Genomic DNA, 19,242 nt, shown 5'->3' with positions numbered 1-19,242 from the left:
AAGTCTTTAGGTTTGTTTGGATGTCACTGTTTAAGCATGCACATTTCTTGGTTCTAGGAAAAGTATGCAGCACCCTGTAAAGAGGTCCTAGATTAAAAAAAAATACTTTGCCAGTGAGAAACAGCTAGTCTGAATGTTGAATTTACAAAGACATTCCATTAAGAGAGGAGCCTCAGAAGTGGATGGATAGAAATTGCTACTTCTGTCAATGTGACATTATCTGTGTCTGGCAGTGGTGTTGTGGGTCTTCTTTGGGCCTGATAGCATATATTAGGTCAGCCTTTTGACTTTGGCCATAGTAGCTATATTCCAAGGCAAAGTATATTAATTAATTCAGCCAACACGTGTCATGTACCTCTGAATGTCAACAGATGAATGAAGTCTGTTCAAGGCTTTCCTCGTGTGGTGGGGAAGAACCAGTGATACCTGAAATCATAGAGTCCTAGTGGTGGAGTTAGGCTGGCTGTGAGATCTGATCTCTTGGTCTGGCTACCTACGCACAAAGGCTGGTAGGAACATGCCGTGATTTCTTAAATGGTTTGTGATCATGCATTGGTCTTATGGAATAACTTATCTCTGCTTGTTTTTTTTTTTTTTTTAACTCCCTAGGTTTTCTCTAGCAATTGGACCCTCAAAAATTATAATCACAGGCCAATTAAGTATGTGGTTTAGAAACACTGAGACTCACATCGTGTGCTTTTAGTTAAATGTTATTTCTGTTTTTCTTCAAATGTGTTTGACATCTTAGTGGTACCCTTTAGTCAGTTCTTTCAACCTCTATTTTACAGCCTCATTCCTCCCACACTTCACTAAGTGGCATCTCATTTGCCTTGCTATAGCTAAAAAAAAATCACAGAAAATTAGGAGGGGCTGTCCCCAAGGCACTCAACTGTGTGGAAATAGGTAGATCATTGTGTGGCCTCAGAGAAACTTTTCAACACTGAAACTACAAAAGATTACTCTTTCTTGCCTCAGCTTTAACTTTAATCCAGCAGTTGACAGGGGGTGGCAGAAAAGAACAAATTATCACTGGAATGAATGGGTCAATGGAAGGATTCAAGTAAATTACATACCAAATACCTTGTCATGTTTTCTTTACTTCTATATGCTTTTCTACCTTGAAAACACATCAAGAAATCAGTAAGGAGGTAAACTGAGCATGCCTGACAATATTCTCCCTATTAGACGTTCCCCTAAGTCACTCACTGTCTCCTCATTTCCTTTATACAAACTGTGGATTCTGTGGGTTGATGTCAGTGGTGATGACCAATAATTGGGCTTTTCTTTCAGGCAGAATTGGCCAGATTTATATTCTCTTGGCAGTGTCTTAAACTTAGGGCAAATTTTAAATTAAGTGTTTAGTCTTCTCCATTCATGTTATGGTCCAGAAATAATAAATTGGGAGTTCCTGCTATGAGCAACTCAGTCACATTTGCTCATGTGTCCATGGAAAATCTAGTTAATAATGAATCTGTTGGTTTCAGATACAGGGGAATACATTTCTATGATATTGTTCTGATTATCAAATCCTAACATTTCTTAACAGCTTTCTGATGTTATGGTAGATGATTTTGGTTCTTATCTTTAGTGTATGTGAATGTATGTAGCAATGAGTTAAATTATACAAGAACTATAGTATATGACAACTCTAATAATAGTTTATATCTCTAAGCTTTAATAATTCAGACTTGTTAACTGTATATTAATCTGTCTTCCATCATGGAAGAGTGACTATTTGAGAAAAGAGAACATGTCTTATTTACCTTACTATTCATAACACAAAAGCTTTTGTATGCTAGTTGCTCACCAAATGTTGGCTAAATTGATTAATTAATGCAAGGGAAAAATAGATTTGACTACTCCTTTCGACTCATTTATTTAATTCTTAAAAATGATACTAAACTAGAGAATGTGGCTTGGATATGTCATCAAATGGGGTTTCCAGTTAAACTTATTTCCAAGACGTAGCATTTCCTTTGTAGGAACAGAACTTGCACTAGTAAAATTATCACATGGTATAGACCAAAACAGAAGTTCCCTCCTCTGTAGGAAGGCACATATGGATAAGAGAGAGCCCAGAAATGTCTGTACTAAGCTTGCTTAGGTTTTTTTTTCTTCTTCTTCTTCTAAATTCAACCATCACATGGGAAATGAACTGAAGTGTTATTTTACCAGGAGTATCTCCATAAGGAAATAGGAAACCAGTAGGTAGGTGAGAAGCCTGAGACTCAGAGAAGTTAGGTAATTTGTTCAAGGTAGGAAGCAGAGTGTATGTCTGAACCCAAACTTTCTAACACTAAATCAAACACTTATTTTTAAAGAATCCTTTAAAATAGTGTGGAGAAGAACAGCAAGGAGTTGTGCTGCACCCTGGTAGGAAATGGAAATAGCTGGTTCCCCAGACAGATGAAAGCTAGTGAGTAGGCTGGGGCCTGTCTCACAAGGCCAGCCAAAGGCAAATAAGGTCCCTGTGCCCTGTCTGCTGCTCAGAGGGACACCAGGAAAGTTGAGGCCACACAGGGAAACCAGAGAGGAATAAAAAAATTGCAGCCATGTGATTTTTATTAAGTCCTAGGGAGTGGTTATAACTCCTATAAACTGCCTTTACCATATGACTTTACATTACTTTCCTGTATTTCCGAGCTCTCTTGTGATATAGTTGACATGGAACATCGTATAAGGTGTACAATGTGATGATTTGATACAGATGTATATTGTGAAGTTATTATTACAGTAAGGTTGATGAACACCCCTTACATAATTATCATAATTATCAATTTTTGTTATGGTGAGAACAATTACAGCTCTACTCTCCCAGCAATTTTCAAATGTTCAACGTGGTATTGTCACCATGCTGTTCTCACATCCCCCAAATGTTTGCATCTTATAACTGAAAGTTTGTACCATTCGATCAACATCTCCTCATTTTCCCCACCCCTCAGCCCTCCACCATCCTACTGTCTCTATGAGCTTGATGTTTTTAGGTTCTACATATACATGAGATGATACCAATTTGTCTTTCTCTGTCCGACTTACTTCACTTAGCATAATGTCCTTAAGGTCCATCTATGTTGTCATAAAAGCCTGAATTTCCATCTTTTTTATGGGGTGTTTGTGTGCGTGCGTGCGTGCCTGTATGCACATGGGTATATCATATATTTTTTTTCCATTCTTCCATTGATGGACACTTATGTTGTTTCCATATTTCGGCTATCGTGAATAATGCTGCAGTGAACCTAAGAGCCCAGATGTCTCCTCAAGATAGTGCTATCTTCAGGTATATGTGTGCATAGAAGTGGGACTACTGAATCACATGGTAGTTCTGTTTTTAATTTTAGAGGAACCCCTGTAAGGTTTTCTGTAGTGGCTGCACCACTTTACATCCTGACCAGCAGTGCACTAGGGTTTCCTTCTCTCCACATCCTCTCCAGCATTTATTTCTCATCTTTTTGGTCATAGCCATTCTGCTTTTCTTATCTATATTCCATTGCATCAACATTTGAAGGTTTTATACTTCCATTTAAAATAATTTAAGGGGCACATGGCTGACTCAGTCAGGAGAACATGTGACTCTTGATCTCAGGGTTCTGAGTTCGAGCCCCATGCTGGATGTAGAGATTACTTAAAAATAAAATCTTTTTTAAAACGAAATAAAATAACTCAAAAATTTTAAAGGATTTTGTTAACTTTTAGTAAAGATATAAACTTATTTTGAGGTGTGGAAGAATCTCATACCTGGTGAGGTATGACAGGGCCAGTAGATGGAATGTTGCCTTAAACTCCATTTATTTGTATCTTGTTAATGTCTAATGTCTCTGTAGTATTTTTAAAACCAAGAGAATTACTGGCTTCTAATTTACTAATGACAGTGAAAAGCCAGAGCACATTAAAACCCCAATATTAGTATTATTGGCTATAGTGATAGATGGAAACTACACACTTGATCATATTATTTTATAACCTGTCCCCTGGTATTTGTGTGTGTGTGCATGTGTGTGCGTGTATGTGTGTGTGTGTGTGTGCACACATATAGACGGCTGTGGTGTGTCAGTGTTGGGGAGGGGAGGCAGGAAATTACTGACCAGTTTTGACTAGGAGTGTGCCATGGTCTGAGCTTATATTAGCTGTATAATTTAGACAGTTATTGAGGCTTTAGTCAAGTAGATTGGATGCTGGGATAACAATAGGAAAGCTACCAAATTTATTGAAATTAAATGGTTCTTGTGGGAAAGAAGAAAAGGAGATAGATTTAAGTCCTTGAGGCAGATAGAGAAAGGGAGACAGTATTGCTGACTCTGAGACTTTGAGCTGAGTCCCTGGCAGGATGCTGGGATATTTAATAGAAAGCTGTGAGGTCCCAGTGCATGCTGAGGGGAATGGCAGAGAGCTGAGTGGAATCGAACGCCAGGGACTCGAAAGATATTTTTAAAGCACTCTTTCTCTGAACATGTTTCCTAGATTGGCTGAATACGGTAGGATCTTCTATTGACTGGATGACAGTCAAAGAAGGAAGGGTCTTAAATGTTTCCATGTACACAAATCATTCTTCCAATACTTCTGTTCAAATACTGATCCACTGTTGTCAGCAAAAAGAGGGAAGTCTGTTGAAATGGTAGGATACTTGTCTATTTTGTGTTTAGGACCACGTTTCTTCCATTATATTTTCCTGCGGCATGTTGAAACCTTAAAGGGATTATTCTGTGAAAGCAAATTTAACTGAAGACTTTTTCCCTTTTATGCTTATCAAGGTTAAAAAAAAAAGATTCCTTTTTACATTGTAACTCTGCAGGATAATTAACTCAGGATTGTTTTCTTCTGTTATGTGCTCTTTTTATCTCTGTTATAATGCTGGAATTCAGAAAATAATAGGATCACAATCAGTTGTGCAAAATGAGTGTTCAGGTTATGGTACTCTTTCCAGGAAAAAAAGAAGAAAAAAGTTTTATTCAGATGAGAAAAGCAATCCATTAAACGATTCCCATCATGTTTGGGAGGTATTTGATTTTTTTTTTTTTTTTTTTTTTTTTTTTGCCTTTTGACTAGCTCTCTGCTTTTCTCACCCTAAGTATATACCTGAACTTTCGGCTCTGTGGAATTTCTTGCACATTTTATTCAGATGACAAACTTGGGCTTTCCACATTAATTCAGTTTTCACTCCTTAGTCATAATACACAAAACATCAAAATCTCGCAAGGGAAATGTACAAATGCTGCATGGAGCTTGGGAATAATGCTATAAACAAATTCATTGCCAAGAACTTATTGTCATGTTTCAAATGCAGAATTAATAACCTGTTCCGAGAGCACACATGCTATTTATCAAGGTTTTCCCCTGAGACTGTATTTCCTCTCTCTACTGTCCTCACATTATTGAAGAATTCTAGAAACTGGAATTAAAAAAAAAAAAGTCTCACATTATATTTTTGAAATTGCTCTTGAGAATTTGTATCCTTGGCAAAGGTTAGTCACCTTCAGCCATTTTTCTCCCCAGGGCTCATGATGAACAAGTCTGTTTTGCATGAGGCTTTTCTTTTCTCCAAGGTTTATGTAGCAAACACGACTGTCTGTATTTATCTCACACCCCATAGAACTTAGTTGTTCAGCTTCAATAACATGATTTCTCTGTGCTTTAACTAAGATACATTTCTTGTTTAAGAAAAGAGTCAAATTGTTGAATGTTTTACTGTGATTACTTAGGTGTCCAAAGTTGCATATTAAAGCCTATTAGTTATATTTGCCATTTTTTTCTACTTCAGCAAACACTAATTTAAATTAAGTAATTTTGACTTTTTGGTAGATCTGCTAAAAATGCATATTTGAGATGATAATATAATTTAGGAGAAATATATGAAGAAAAATAAATTCTACATTGAGAAAGCAAATATATTATTTATAATTAAATTTTTCCAACAGACTATTAAGTTAACAGACCATGGGTTCCATCACTTGGATTGTAATTTTTCAAGGATTTAATATTGTGATGACAATAAGCAAAATCATACAAAATAAGTACAAAATATATTGTACAGCCTCCTTCCAATTCTAATCTTTCTAGACCTTATGTTAAGTTACTTTTTTGATGACATAATTTTTACATATCAAACTTAGATATATGTTTGTGTTTCTCATTTTGTTTAACTTTAGAAATAATACTAAGTGGAAAATATTAATTATACATTTAAAGAGCTTTTTAAATGTGCCATTCTCAGTATAATTAACAGCATGCTTACTTAAAGTTAATAATCATTTCTTTGCATAAAACTGAGTCTTATTGTCATATTTGCTATATATAAAAGCTGTTGTAAAGCACATGATTTTGTTGAAATTTTATTCTTCCACTGCTTTGAAAAATAATCTACTTTGAGGTATATCTGTAGAGTACAAAATGAAGTTATTATTAATTGATTAATCACCTATATCACATCAGGTAATTTTACCCCAAATAAATATAATTGAACATTTGCTAGCTTCTAAACACTGCTGTGTTGGAATGAAGGTATTTGAAGAGTTGTCAGTAAAGATGTTCTCTGCTTTTGGTCATCAGATATACTACATAATTGTGAAATCCATAGTACAATTTGTTCAGTGTATTACAGCTTCACTGTATATCTAATATTGTATTAGGCAAAATTTCTTAACTATTTTATTTTATTTTATTTTTTGAATTTAGCTTTAATAAAGAGGAGAGAAAAATACCACATGTCATATTATGTAAAGACATTTGCTTTATTTCATTAAATAAATTAGGGGAAATGTCCAGAGACTATTTATGTTATTACTTGGTTATTGAAACCAGTATATGCATTTAGAAAATCAGCCTAATAAAATATTTGGGTGGCTCCTGGTTGATTCAGTCAGTTAAGCAACTGACTCCTGATATTAGCTCAGGTCTTGATCTCAGCTCAGGTCTTGATCTCAGGGTTCTGAGTTCAGGCTCCGTGTTGGGCTCCATGCTAGGTGTGAAGCCTACTTAAAATAAACTAACTAAATAATTAAAATATTTGGGCAGCATATTTTACAGCTAGCTATCGCTTAGTGCCTAGGTCTCAATAATGAAATCTTTTACATGGGGAATCAAATTCCCCTCGCCTACTGACCATGGATAGGAAGGATGGCCTCCTATTCAGTGGAGAGGATTTGGATCCAAACTAAAATTGGAATCCAGGACCCATTATCTATCAGCCAAATGGCCTTATATAGGAGTAATCAAAACTGTAAGCTTCAATGTCCTCATAAGTATGTATCATAATGTCTACCTTATATGGTTTAGAGAATGAGGTCATGGACATAAACTGTTTGGTAAAATACTACCTAGCAAATGAGACACACCCAGTAAATGATAGCTCTTCATTTTTCTAAAGGTTAGTGTATTTCTTCAAATACAAAGACGGCAACACTGACCCACCATCAGAATCACTGTCACACTCTTAGTTCAATAAGAGTGTCACCCTTTCTGACAGAGGGCATGATGCATTTACAGAATGGCTGGTCAAATAAAGAGTGTGATTTATAATTAGGCAACAAAAGGAAGGTAACTGCTCCTTGAGGAATTCAACACATGACCTTGGCCCCTCTCTCTTTTTTAAGAAATTTTATTTATTTGAGAGAGAGAGCTCGCACATGAGTGAGCATGAGCGGGGGGGGGGGATGGCTGGGGGGGAGGGGTAGAGGGAGAGAGACAAGCAGACTTCCCACTGAGCAGGGGGCCCGCCACAGGGCTCCACCCAGGGCTCCCAGGGCTTGATCCCAGGACTCCAGGATCATGACCTAAGCAGAAGGTAGACACTTAACTGACTGAGCCACCCAGATGCCCCTGACCTTGGCCTCTTTATTATTGCTCATACCTTACTGAATTATCTAGTCCTAGACTCAGTGAAGATTCACTGGCACATTAATTTATATATTATAGGACTTTTGCAGTGTGTTCTAGACATAATATGAAATCACATGGTGGTAAATACACTTGAAAATATGTATTTTACATGATATCAACTCAGAGAAAAAGAATTAGAAGATTAAATTTAGCAGTTCAAATTGACAGACTTGGTTACCTTCTTTGACCCAGGATATAATTTAAGCCAAGTTAACTTTACCCAGTGAAAAGTATGAACTCACTGTGCCTGTCAAAGCATGTTCTTCAAGAAAAGAGAGGGCTACCTTTCCCCTATTTGAGAGAAGAGGGAGGGAAGGGAAAAGCAGAGAGTCTCTTGAGGTATGTGTGCAAGTTTGCTTCTGGCTAAAAGTTAATGATCAGTTGCCTCTGTTCTCAGCTCTGAGCCCTGAGAAAAGTGGAAAACTGTTCTCTATTCAGGTAACTTTTAAAATTATACAAATTGTACCCATGTTAGGCTATTCTTTAGATTATAGACATGTGGATTTTTTTTCACTTCTTTAATATCAACTAATTACATGTTCTAGGCTTAATGAAAGAACAATGAAAAACTATAAGTGTTGATTAGTCCCTCTCTAAAAATTTTGCTTTTTGAGTTTTATGGAGTTAAGGCTAATGAGGTATTCTGTGCTTGCTTTAGGAAAACAGGATTTTTAAATGTTTTTCTAAAACTAACTTGTCATTCTTAAACCTCTTGGCTGAAAGATGTATTAATCATAATTACTTAAAATAATATGGTATATTATATAGCCTGCCAAGTCTTCATTAGTAAGGAAGATTTTAAAGTTTGCTTATCACTGACATTTTGAAAATAACAGTCTTTAATCACTAAAATTTCATTTTTATTTGATGTTATATAACAATGTCAAAGATAATCTAATTTTTCTAATTTTTCTTATTCTAAATCATTGTGTTTTATAAATGTCTGTGTGTACTTTGCTGAAAAAATTGTAAAAATAAATTGTTTTTTTTTATGGGGCTTAGGTAATTTGTTCCTCAAATGTTTGGGATTATATTATGGCAAGATAAGAAGTTATTGACAGTTATATTGCAGGTGATGCTGTCTGTATAGCTGGGATGTAATTAAAGACATTGCTTACTAAATTTTACAGTTTTCAAAGCTTTTCTAAAAATAAAATTATTTACTCTATACATTTACAGAGTAATCATATTCTGCATTGAGTTCCCAAGATAAGGAGAGATACTGCTTAAGCCACTAGAGCACAAATTAGAAGAATTTATGTAGAGAGTCCTATTTTTTTCTAGAGTATCTGGCCATTGTTATCTTATTTCAGCAAGTATTCCAGGCCAAGAAAACTTGTTTTACAGGTTGTATTGAGACTCAGGTGATAAAGATGAGTAAATATTAAAAGCTAAATTTTAGGGCGCCTGGGTGGCTCAGTCGTTAAGCGTCTGCCTTCGGCTCAGGTCATGATCCCAGGGTTCTGGGATCGAGCCCCACATCGGGCTCCCTGCTCAGCGGGAAGCCTGCTTCTCCCTCTCCCCCTGCTTGTGTTCCCTCTCTCGCTGTCTCCCTCTCTCTGTCAGATAAATAAATAAAATCTTTAAAAAAAATTAAAAAAAATAAAAGCTAAATTTTATTGTAGTTTTCCATTTACATTTCTTTTGAACTGCAATTAAATGTCAGTCATTGATCTTAGGGTTGAAATTTGGAGCTAGCAGGAACCTTGAAGAACATCACGTTATATACAAGGAGCTGAGTCCAGAGAGGGAAAGTAACAACTTTTGGGAGAGCTGGGACTAAAACTAAAGTCTCTATTTACTGGGGGACAATAATGGTTATTGGTTTATCAGTCATGTTCCTACTGTTTTTGAATGGGAAATCATATTTTATGCCTTAATACATTTCTATTTGGAGGTGTAGCTAAATAAGCACTGGCATTTTAGGTATAATTCTCTAGTGATATTTTCCAGATTCACTGTTGGCATTGCTAAAATTTGTGTGTCCATTTACTTTAGTGTATATAGTCTCATCCTTCTTTCTGTGTATGGACTTGCTTAGGTATATTTAAGTTCTCAAGGTTAGAGAAGAGAGTGTTGCCAATACTCAGTTTGATACACACTAAAACCATGCCTACATGTTCATAATTTATAACTTAATGTTTAAGTGGCTGTAGTTTCACTAATTAAAGAAATGTAAAAATGAGTAAAATAAAAATATGCAGATAAATATGAATTATCTTCATTTAAATTTTGAAGCAATCTGCATGCTATCCAGAGATAAAACAATTATTTGACTTAGGCTGATTTAAAAAATTAAGTTTTGAGACCCTGACAATGAAGACAGTGGTTCTTTTAAAAGTGGAGTATGTATAGATTTCTTATCATGTTTTTAGTAGACTTTTCTCTTCATCTTTTATTATTAGATACTCAGAGCCAGGCTTGCACATATTAAAATGTAGGTGCTGTTCTCATTCACTGTGTCCATTGGATATTCACCTTCTTCCCAGTTTTCCTTTGGGAATATGCAAATCAAGTTACCATCAAAAAGTCAGTCTCTGTTCCTTTAGCTCATTATCAGATGTACTCCCATGAATTGCTGAAAAATCCACTAAGGCTCTTTGGCAGTTACCTATATATAGTGCACGCGTGGGCATGCGCACGTGCACATGCACACATGCACACACACATACCCGATCTCTCTAAAAGATAAACAGAGAGTACCAATGTTTTCAATGCTGTAAAGTGTAGGTGTTGGAAAAACTAGCTCAAAGCCCCAGCATCACAGTTAAGGTGTTTTGCAAATCATGGGTAAATCACATAAACTGTAAGAGCCTCTGTTAAGTGAGTTATAAATGGGGGTTATAACAATAATAATAGTGTTCCTTCACTTGTTTAGTATGAGAATCATGTGAATTTATATAAAACTTTACCTGGTAGACTATAAATCCTTATTGAGCACTTCCCAGGGCTGCCATAACAAAGTACCACAGAGTAGGTGGCTAAAAACAACAGAAATTTATTCTCTCTCAGTTCTGGAGACCTGAAGTCTGAAATGAGAGCTTTCACTCCTCTGTGCTTTCTTGGGAGCTTCTAGGAAAGGATCCAACCCGTCCTTTCCTCTTCTATCTACTGACAGCCCCAGGCTGTGGCAACGTGATTCCAATCTATGCCTCTGTCTTCACATGGCATTCTGTCTGTGTTGTTTTGTCTTCACCTGGCCGTCTTCTTATAAGGACATCTGTCATACTGGATTAGGAGTCCACCCTACTCCAGCATAACCTTATCTTAACTATATCTGCATTGGCCCTGTTTCCAAAGAAGGTCACATAATGAGGTATTGGAGATTAGGACTTAAATGCACTTTTTTTTTTTTTTTTTGAGGGACACAGTTCAAACCATAACAGTCTACTTCTGATCCTCCCCAAAGTTATGTCCTTCCCATGTAAAAAATACATCCACCCAATCCTAATATCATCCACAGTCTTAACCATTCTAGTATCAATTCTAAGTCCAAATGCTATCTAAATCAGTTAAAGGGTGAGACTTGGGGTATTTGCCCTCAGGGGCAAAATTCCTCTCCATTTGTGGACCTGTGAAGCCCAGAAAGTGAGTCATCTGCTTCCAAGATAAAACAGTAGGACGGATGTAGAATAGATATTCCTCTTCAAAAAGGGAGAAATTGGAAGGAAAAAGGGTCACTGGTCTAAAGCAAGTTTGCAACTTAGCAGAACAAGTTCCATTAGGTTTTAGGCTTGAGAACAATTCTCTGTGTCTCCATGCTCTGTCCTCTGTATCAGTCAGGGTTCTACAGAGAAACAAAACCGAAAGATTAATTTTAAGGACTTGGCTTATGCAATTATAGGGGCTGGCAAGTCTGAAATCTGCAGAGCAGGCTAGCAGGCTGGAAATTCATGTAAGAGTTGATGTTTCAGTCTAGTCCAAAATTCATAGGGCCTGTCAGCAGCCTAGCAACTCAGGCAGGGTTTCTACGTTACAGTTTTGAGGCAGAATTCTTTCTTCTTTTATTTTTATTTTTTTAAATTTTATTATGTTATGTTAATCACCATACATTACATCATTAGTTTTGATGTAGTGTTCCATGATTTGTTTGCGTATATCACCCAGTGCTCCATTCAATACATGCCCTCTTTAATACCCATCACTGGGCTAACCCATCCCCCCAACCCCGTCCCCTCTGGAACCCTCAGTTTGTTTCTCAGAGTCCATAGTCTCTCATGGTTCGTCTCCCCTCCGATTTCCCCTCTTTCATTTTCCCCTTCCTACTATCTTCTTTTTCTTTTTCTTTTTTTTTTAAGATATAATGTATTATTTGTTTCAGATGTACGGGTCTGTGATTCATCAGTCTTACACAGTTCACAGTGCTCACCATAGCACATAACCTCCCCCATGTCTATCACCCAGCCACCCCATCCCTCCCACCCCCCACCACTCCAGCAACCCTCATTTGTTTCCTGAGATTAAGAATTCCTCATATCAGTGAGATCATATGATACATGTCTTTCTCTGATTGACTTATTTCGCTTAACATAATACCCTCTAGTTCTATCCATGTCGTTGCAAATGGCAAGATTTCTTTTTTTTTTTTGATGGCTACATAATATTCCACTGTATATGTATACCACATCTTCTTTATCCATTCATCTGTTGATGGACATCTTGGCTCTTTCCATAGTTTGGCTATTGTGGACATTGCTGCTATAAACATTGGGGTGCACATACCCCTTCAGATCCCTACATTTGTATCTTTGGGGTAAATACACAATAGTGCAGTTGCTGGGTCGTAGGGTAGCTCTATTTTCAACTTTTTGAGGAACCTCCATACTGTTTTCCAGAGTGGTTGCACCAACTTGCATTCCCACCAACAGGGTAGGAGGGTTCCCCTTTCTCCGCATCCTTGCCAACATCTGTCGTTTCCTGATTTGTTAATTTTATCCATTCTGACTGGTGTGAGGTGGTATCTCACTGAGGTTTTGATTTGGATTTCCCTGATGCCGAGCAATGTTGAGCACTTTTTCATTTGTCTCTTGGCCATTTGGATGTCTTCTTTGCAAAAATGTCTGTTCATGTCTCCTGCCCATTTTTTGATTGGACTATTTGTTCTTTGGGTGTTGAGTTTGATAAGTTCTTTGTAGATTTTGGATACTAGCCCTTTATCTGATATGTCATTTGCAAATATCTTCTCCCATTCTGTCGGTTGTCTCGGTTTTGTTGACTGTTTCCTTTGCTGTGCAAAAGCTTTTTATCTTGATGAAGTCCCAGTAGTTCATTTTTGCCCTTGCTTCCCTTGCCTCTGGCAGTGTTTCTAGGAAGAAGTTGCTGCGGCTAAGGTCGAAGAGGTTGCTGCCTGTGTTCTCCTCTAGGATTTTGATGGACTCCTTTCTAACATTTAGGTCTTTCATCCATTTTGAATCTATTTTTGTGTGTGGTGTAAGGAAATGGTCCAGTTTCATTCTTCTGCATGTGGCTGTCCATTTTCCGAACACCATTTGTTGAAGAGACTGTCTTTTTTCCATTAGACATTTCTTCCCTGCTTTGTTGAAGATTAGTTGACCATAGAGTTGAGGGTCCATTTCTGTGCTCTCGATTCTGTTCCATTGATCGATGTGTCTGTTTTTGTGCCAGTAGCATACTGTCTTGATGATGACAACTTTGTAATAGAGCTGGAAGTCCGGAGTTGTGATGCCACCAGCTTTGCTTTTCTTTTTCAACATTCCTCTGGCTATTCGGGGTCTCTTCTGGTTCCATACAAATTTTAGGATTATTTGTTCCATTTCTTTGAAAAAAGTGGATGGTATTTTGATGGGGATTGCATTGAATGTGTAGATTGCTCTAGGTAGCATTGACATCTTCACAATATTTGTTCTTCCAATCCATGAGCATGGAACGTTTTTCCATGTCTTTGTGTCTTCCTCAATTTCTTTCATGAGTATTTTATAGTTTTCTGAGTATAGATTCTTTGCCTCTCTGGTTAGATTTATTCCTGGGTATCTTATGATTTTGGGTGCAATTGTAAATGGGATCGACTCCTTAATTTCTCTTCTGTCTTGTTGGTGTATATAAATGCCACTGATTTCTGTGCATTAATTTTATATCCTGCCATTTTAATGAATTCCTGTATGAGTTCTAGCAGTTTTGGTGTGGAGTCTTTTGTGTTTTCCACATAAAGTATCATATCATCTGCAAAGAGTGAGAGTTTGTTCTTCTTCCTTGCCAATTCGGATGCCTTTTATTTCTTTTTGTTGTCTGATTGATTGCTGTGGCTAGCACTTCTAGTACTATGTTGAATAGCAGTGGTGATAGTGGACATCCCTGCCGTGTTCCTGACCTTAGGAGGAAAGCTCTCAGTTTTTCCCCATTGAGAATGATATTCACTGTGGGTTTTTCATAGATGGCTTTTATGATATTGAGGTATGTACCCTGTATCCGTATACTCTGAAGAGTTTTGATCAAGAAAGGATGCTGTACTTTGTCAAATGCTTTTTCTGCATCTATTAAGAGAATCATATGGTTCTTGTTCTTTCTTTTATTAGTGTATTGTATTACATTGATTGATTTGCAGATGTTGAACCAGTCTTGCAGCCCCGGAATAAATCCCACTTGATCATGGTGAATAATCCTTTTGATGTACTATTGGATCATATTGGCTGGGATTTTGGTGAGAATTTTTGCATCCATGTTCATCAGGGTTATTGGTCTGTAATTCTCCTTTATGATGGGGTCTTTGACTGATTTTGGGATCAGGGTAATGCTGGCCTCATAAAATGAGCTTGGAAGTTTTCCTTCCATTTCTATTTTTTGGAACAGTTTCAGAAGAATAGGTATTAATTCTTCTTTAAATGTTTGGTAGAATTCCCCTGGGAAGCCATCTGGCCCTGGGCTCTTGTTTTTGGGAGATTTTTGATTATTGCTTCAATATCCTTGTGGTTAAGGGTCTGTTTAGGTTTTCTATTTCTTCCTGGTTCAGTTTTGGTAGTTGATACATCTCTAGGAATGCATCTATTTCTTCCAGATTATCCAATTTGTTGACATATAGTTGCTCATTATATATTCTTATGATTGTTTGTATTTCTTTGGTGTTGGTTGTGATCTCTCCTCTTTCATTCATGATTTTATTTATTTGGGTCCTTTCTCTTTTCGTTTTGAGAAGTCTGGCCAGGGCTTTATTAATCTTATTAATTCTTTCCAAAAACAAGCTCCTAGTTTTGGTGTTCTATTCTACTAGTCTTTTGGTTTCTATTTCATTGATTTCTGCTCTGATCTTTACTATTTTCTTCTCCTGCTGGGTTTAGGCTTTATTTGCTGTTCTTTCTCCAGCTCCTTTAGGTGTAGGGTTAGGTTGTGTATTTGAGACCTTTCTTGTTTTTTGAGAAAGGCTTGTATTGCTACATACTTTCCTCTTAGGACTGCCTTTGCTGTATCCCAAAGATTTTGAACAGTTGTGTTTTCATTTTGATTGGTTTCCATTAATTTTTTTAATTCTTCTTTAATTTCCTGGTTGACCCATTCATTCTTTAGTAGGATGCTCTTTAACCTCCATGTATGTGAGTTCTTTCCAACTTTCCTCTTGTGATTGAGTTCTAGTTTCAAAGCATTGTGGTCTGAAAATATGCAAGGAATGATCCCAATCTTTTGGTACCAGTTGAGACCTGATTTGTGACCTAAGATGTGATTTATTCTGGAGAATGTTCCATGGGCACTAGAGAAGAATGTGTATTCTGTTGCTTTGGGACGGAATGTTCTGAATATATCTGTGGAATCCATTTGGTCCAGTGTGTCATTTAAAGTCTTTATTTCCTTGTTGATCTTTTGCTTAGATGATCTGTCCATTTCAGTGAGGGGGGTGTTAAAGTCCCCCGCTATTATTGTATTGTTGTCAATGTGTTTCTTTGCTTTTGTTATTAATTGGCTTATATAGTTGGCTGCTCCCATGTTAGGGGCATAGATATTTACAATTGTTAGATCTTCTTGTTGGATAAACCCTTTAAGTAGGATATAGTGCCCTTCCTCATCTCTTATTATAGTCTGGTTTAAAATCTAATTTGTCTGATATAAAATTGCCACACCAGCTTTCTTTTGATGTCCATTAGCATGGTAAATGGTTTTCCACCCCCTCTCTTTCAACCTGGAGGTGTCTTTGGGTCAAAAATGAGTCTTTTGCAGACAGCATATCGATGGGTCTTGTTTTTTTTATCCAATCTGATAGCCTGTGTCTTTTGATTGGGGCATTTAGCCCATTTACATTCAGGGTAACTATTGAAAGATATGAATTTCATGCCATGGTATTGCTTGTAAGGTGACTGTCACTGTGTATTGTTTTTGTTCCTTTCTGGTCTATGTTACTTTTAGGGCCTCTCTTTGCTTAGAGGACCCCTTTCAATATTTCTTGGAGGGCTGGTTTCGTGTTTGCAAATTCTTTTAGTTTTTGTTTGTCCTGGAAGCTTTTTATCTTTCCTTCTATTTTCAGTAACAGCCTAGCTGGATATAGTATTCTTGGCTGCATATTTTTCTCATTTAGTGTTCTGAATATATCATGCCAGCCCTTTCTGGCCTGCCAGGTCTCTGTGGATAGGTCTGTTGCCAAGCTAATGTTTCTACCATTGTAGGTTACAGACCTCTTGTCCCAAGCTGCTTTCAGGATTTTCTCTTTGTCTCTGAGACTCTTAAGTTTTACTATTAGATGTCGGGGTGTTGACCTATTTTTATTGATTTTAAGAGGGGTTCTCTGTGCCTCCTGGATTTTGATGCCTGTTTCTTTCTCCAAATTAGGGAAGTTCTCTGCTATAAATTGCTGCAGTATACCTTCTGCCCCTCTCCTGTTGAGTTCGTAGTTATTCAGAATGGTTTGATAACTAGCTGCAGAATTCTTTCTCCTTTGGGAAACCAGTTTTTGCTCTTAAGACCTTCAGCTGATTGGATGAGGGCCACCCATGTTGTGAAGGGTACTTTTCTTCACTTAAAGTCAGTTGGTTATAAATGTTAATTACATCTACAAAATACCTTCACAGCAGTTATCTAGACTATTGTTTAACCAAACAACTGACACCGTGGCCTAGCCAAGTTGATAAATAAAATTAACCATCACAGGTAGGACGTGTAGGAGAAACGATAGGGAGAAGTACTTTTTTTTTTGCAAAGTGTTTTGTTCTTTGTCTGCTCCCCACCCCACCCCGGTAAAAGTTGACTGGGAATTTGGAAATTTTCTAGGGAAACTAGTATTTCCACTTTTTATCTTTTGCGTCTTCAGCCTTCATTCCTTCTTTTATTGCTTATTCTCAGAGTGATATAGGCTGCTTTGAAGTTCTTGGAGACCTGAATCCATGTATAATGCATTTTTCTCTCTCCCACCTAACCTGATAGTTCTGTTAAAATAACTTTACATCATAACTATTCTTTATATAGCTGTGTATAATTTACAGTATGCCTCTACATCTGTTTCATGTTGAACTTGTCAGGCACACTGCAGCCTCAGGACCTTTGCATGTGTTCTTCCTCCAGACAATTTTTTATCTCATACTCACACCTTCTTACATCTTTGCTTATAAGTCTCTTTGTTAGTGAGACTTCCTCTGTGAGGCATTTTTTTTAATTTTTTTTTTAAGATTTTATTTACTTATTTGAGAGAGAGAGAGAGAGAAACAGCATGAGAGGGGAGAAGGTCAGAGGGAGAAGCAGGCTCCCCGCCGAGCCGGGAGCCTGATGTGGGATTCGATCCCAGAACTCTGGGATCATGACTGGAGCCGAAAGCAGTCGCCCAACCAACTGAGCAACCCAGGTATCCTGTGAGGCATTTCTGACTATGAGGTTTACAATTGTAGCACCCTACCCTCAGCTCTCCACATTTCCCTTTTAGGTTTCATTATACTCCAGAGTAGTCATCATAGGGAAAGCTTCACATCTCATTTATTTGTTTCTTCTCTGTTTCCTCTTCTCTTTCTACTGGAATATAAGCTCTATAAGGGCAGGAATTTCAGTCTCTTTTGTTGATTGCTTATACCCAGTGCCTAGAATGGTGCCAAACACATAGTATGTATATAATATAGTTATTGATAGAGTAATTAAATGTTGTCTTAGTTACTTAAGTACTAATATTATATACTATATTATAGTACTATACTATATACTATATATATGCATCCATATATAATTTATAAAGTTTTATGAATTATCAGATTTTGTATATTGGCATAATACTAGATTAATCCTTTGCCATATGCTTTATTGGAGCAGCTCAAACATACAGCTTTAGCTCATTCATTTTAACTCTGTATATTCCATTCCATGAATATACATAATTTTTCTGTTTTTCATTTTTTTCAAGTTTTTATTTAAAATCCAGTTAGTTAATATACAGTGTAATATTAGTTTCAGGTGTAGAAGTTAGTGATTCATCACTTACATACAACACCAAGTGCTCATTCCAAGTGCCCTCCTTAATCCCCATCACCCATTTAATGCTTCCCCCACCCACCTCCCCCCCCGTAACCATCAGCTTGTTCTCTGTTGTTAAGAGTCTGTTTCCTGGTTTGCCTCTCTGTCTTTTTTTTCCCCTTATGTTCATCTGTTTTGTTTCTTAAATTCCACATATGAGTGAAATCATATGGTATTTGTCTTACTCTGACTTATTTCACTTGGTATAATACCCTCTAGTTCCATTCATGTTGTTGCAGATGGCAAGATTTCATTTTTTTTTAATGGCTGAGTAATATTCCATTGTGTATGTGTACCACCTCTTCTTTATCCATTCATCAGTTGTGGGCACTTGGGCTGTTTCCATAATTTGGTTATTGTTGATAATAATGCTATAAATATCGGGGTACATGTGTACCTTTGAATTAGTGTTTTTGTATCCTTTGGGTAAAAACCTAGTAGTGTAATTGCTGCATCCTAGGTAGCTCTATTTTTAACTTTTTGAGGAACTTTCATACTGTTTTCCAGAGTGGCTGCACCAGTTTGCGTTCCCACCCACAGTGCAAAGAGTGCCCCTTTCTCGGTATCCTCGCCAATATCTGTTGTTTCCTGTGCTGTTACTTTTAACCATTCTGACAGGTGTGAGGTGATATCTCATTGTAGTTTTGATTTGTATTTCCCTGATGCCCAGTGATGATAAGCATCTTTTCATGTTTCTGTTAGCCATCTGTGTCTTCTTTGGAAAAATATTTATTTATGTCTTCTGCCCATTTTTACACCAGATTATTTGTTTTTTGGGTGTTCAGTTTGATAAGTTCTTTATACATTTTGAATATTAACCCTTTATCAGATATGTCATCTTCTCCCGTTCATTAGGTTGCCTTTTAGTTTTGTTGATTGTTTCCTTTGCTCTGCAGAAGCTTTTTATCTTGATGAAGTCCCAATAGTTTATTTTTGCTT

General features: G+C 37.0%; 1 protein-coding gene across 6 annotated transcripts in view; it reads left to right on the top strand.

The window, feature by feature from the left end:
• Positions 1–19,242, top strand: part of SLC16A7 (solute carrier family 16 member 7) — a 175,242-nt gene that overhangs the window by 50,302 nt on the left and 105,698 nt on the right. Inside the window, exon 1 of one of the 6 annotated variants that reach the window (XM_027591780.2) lies at positions 8,175–8,310. The exons of 2 other annotated variants lie outside the window; for them this stretch is intronic. The gene's annotated coding sequence lies outside the window, so the exon portion shown is untranslated. Of the gene's footprint in view, positions 1–8,174; positions 8,311–19,242 lie in introns of those variants that run through there. 3 more of the 6 variants (XM_027591775.2, XM_027591778.2, XM_027591779.2) reach the window with 3 other exon arrangements.

This window comes from Zalophus californianus, chromosome 9, assembly GCF_009762305.2.
Source record: "Zalophus californianus isolate mZalCal1 chromosome 9, mZalCal1.pri.v2, whole genome shotgun sequence".
Classification (NCBI taxonomy): Eukaryota; Metazoa; Chordata; class Mammalia; order Carnivora; family Otariidae; genus Zalophus; species Zalophus californianus.
This window is presented reverse-complemented; position numbering and strand designations above follow the sequence as displayed.